Consider the following 3,327-nt stretch of genomic DNA (forward strand, 5'->3'; position numbering starts at 1 on the left):
GACATGAGAAAAAGAAGCGAAATGTATGTATGCATACATCCTTGTATGTATGTATGTATGTATGTATGTATGTATGTATGTATGTATGTATGTATGTATGTATGCATGGGTGTATATGTATTGTGTAAGCATATATTGGGTAAGCATATATGGATTCTGTAAAGCCATAACTGCGAGAAGTGTTCAAGGTTGGACTTTTGGATTACACTTCAAATCCTTCTATAGTGTAACAGGATTTCAATTATGATTCCATCTTACTTGTTTACATATGAAATAACATTCAGTTTTAACCATTAACTCTTCCATAAACCGCTCTCATATTACTTTATGTGGTGGCTGATGTTGTCGCTGAAAACCTGAAACTGTTTAATATGCAAACAAATTTTTGATCGCAGATGCACTCTAAAAGATGGAAGGCAATTTTCCATTTAATATGGTTGCTTTCATTATATTCCCCAGTAAATATTTAACTACGTATCAGCTGTCTACGTTTTATTTTCTTGGGAAATCAAATCTGTCTTGTTCTAACAGTACTGTCGATACCAACCGTATTTCTCATTCATTTAATTATTTCTTAAATTATATATATTGTTCTGTGTAAGACATGAATCTACATCCGGTGGTGTGGCTTCAGCTCGAGTGTTCGGAAATTTGAGTAAGGAAGGAGGCACTCTGTAGTCACCACTAAACCTAGGTCAAATCAGATCCGAGCTGGTTTCACTTTTTAAGAGAATACGTTATGGATCAAATAGCTGAAGACAGTATTGTGGCTAAAGCAAATGCATAAAGTACTCAAAAGAGTACTGGCTCCACAGTGGTGTGAAGGCAGGTCTTGATATCACGCCAGCTATACACCCTGCCTAAGGATCAAATAGAATAGTTCCTCTCAGGGTAAGTTGGAACACGAGCCATTTCATTACCATGACATCGAGTGAGTTAAGTGAACATTTTTTCTCTGTAATCTTTAGCCTCATCAGAATTTAGAAACCCCATTATCTTTCAAAACCCGTCGCACTTCAATTACTCCCTCCATCTCACCCTCATCCGTTTATATTCTTCTTTTCATTCTTCTTACTTTCTTCCTCTCTCAAATAGTTTTCTCTCTCCAACTACATTCTCTCTTCGTATGAGAGCTCACATTGTTTTAAGATCACCATCAGTTGCACCCACTCGCTAACATATAGACGGTACAAATTTTGATAACTTCCCTTTGCTTCCAGTGAGTTATCTTCATCCTGAAAAGTAGTCTGTCCAAAAGTTTAAGCACCCTACTCCCTATAGTAAATTGCTTCATTCTTTATGTCGCGTTCTCCACATAATAGAAGTATTGACGACGCTGACCTCCATCAGTCTCTGTTAAATTTGTCTTTATATATATAATTATATGTGTGTGCCCGTCTGTGCGTGCGTGTGGGCGCGCGTGTGCATGCATGCGTGTGTATGTGTGTATGTGTTTCCATTGAAGTTTCCTCAACTATGGTTTTCTGAAACCCGTTATTGAAGGACCTTGGCGGTCCAGATGGAGAGAAATCTGTGAGAAAAAGAATTCGCAAGCGAAACTAGCCAAACTATCGTTGGCTTTTGAGACAGGACCGAATTGCTGTTTTTATTGGTGTGTTCCACAGGTATTCTTTGTTGTCAGTACCTGCTGGTCCTGATAGAACTTTGATTTATACGTCCGGGCAGTCCTTCTTCTGCATAGCATTGTAATTATATCACGCCTCAAGGGCAGGTAGGTTTTCGTAGACAATTTTGAGCCGCTACTAATGACGCGGGTGATATCTCCCACATTGATATAGCAGAACAGACGTTATTTATCACAACGTCGTAGTTTGATGATATCTTTGTCCATTTTGTTTACTAAGTATTTAGTAGTTCTCATCTGTAAATTGATAGCGAACGCCTATCCTTCTAAGTGGGATGTAAAGTATTGATTATAGGTCCAGGTGGAGTGACTCGTATGAGATATGTACCCAATCATAACTTTTTGTTGGTATGATGCCTGCTTCTCTTCCAAGTTTCTGTTTAGGTAGATCAGTCTAACCTCCTTTGGGTCACACGGAACAGTTGTATTCTCAGAGTACCTGCACAATAATTCTTCTCCAATTTGAAGGTGTTTTTGCTCTCATTTTTTAATAAATATGGAATGTACTCATTTCTTTCTTTACTGCTCAGCAGTGGCTTCTTATCCGAGTGATACGATGCTACATTCAAACATGTTTAGACTGAGCACGGGCCTCTACTGCCAACAGTTCGCCTCACACAGATGCCATCCCTCGCTGTTAATCAGTAAGTCATCAGTGATGTTCAGTACCTTTCTAGGCTGCGTATCTCGTCGAGTGTCCAGTCTAATAACCCAAATGTTTGCATTAGCACAGGCAATTCAAAAGCATTGTGAGATATGGAATTGTGAAATGTAGGCAACTCTGAGTTGCATATTTTCTTGAGTCCACAGAAGTACGCTTTTGTTATTGTAGCGTTAGACACAGCACCAACGTGTGCAACCTTCTCAAGGATTCCAATGTACTTGTAGTTTACATCAATAGAGATATGCTAGATAAACAAGCCGCTGATGTACATGTTCTATGTATGTACGTATGTATGTATGCATGCATGTCTGTATATATGTATGTATGTATATACGTACGTATGCATGTATGTGTGCATGCATTCATGCTTTATGTACGCATGTATACATGCATGTATGTTGTATGTATGTATGTTGTATGTATGTATGTTGTATGTATGTATATATGCATGACTGTATGTAGGCAGGCATATATGTATGTATGTATGTATGTATGTATGCATGTACGCATGTATGTATGCATGCATACATGTGTGTATGCATGTGTGATTGCATACATATATGTATACAATACAGGCATGTATGTATATATGCATTTATGTATATATGTATGCGTGTATGTAGGTAAGCATGCATGCATGTAGGTATGCATGTGGGTATGCGTACCTGTATATATGCATAGGTATATGAAGTCTTTTGTTTATGCATTGCCTACCAAAAGCATTTAGTAGTTCACTGTAACCCCTTGAACTGCATCTGCACACATTGGTAAGCAGCTAACGGAGCGGCGAATTTCTATGGCAGAATCGCTGACTTCAATGCCTTCAAGATCGTAATCACCGTCTTTTCTGTGGAATTCGTGCAACGCCTGGGTCATGATGAAATAAAAAATGTCCTCTCTTCATTTTCTCGATCATTCACTCTCTCCCACCACCTATGTAAATATGAATACACACACACACAGACACACACACACACACACACACACACACACACACACACACACACACACACACACA

This window comes from Octopus bimaculoides, chromosome 25, assembly GCF_001194135.2.
Source record: "Octopus bimaculoides isolate UCB-OBI-ISO-001 chromosome 25, ASM119413v2, whole genome shotgun sequence".
Classification (NCBI taxonomy): Eukaryota; Metazoa; Mollusca; class Cephalopoda; order Octopoda; family Octopodidae; genus Octopus; species Octopus bimaculoides.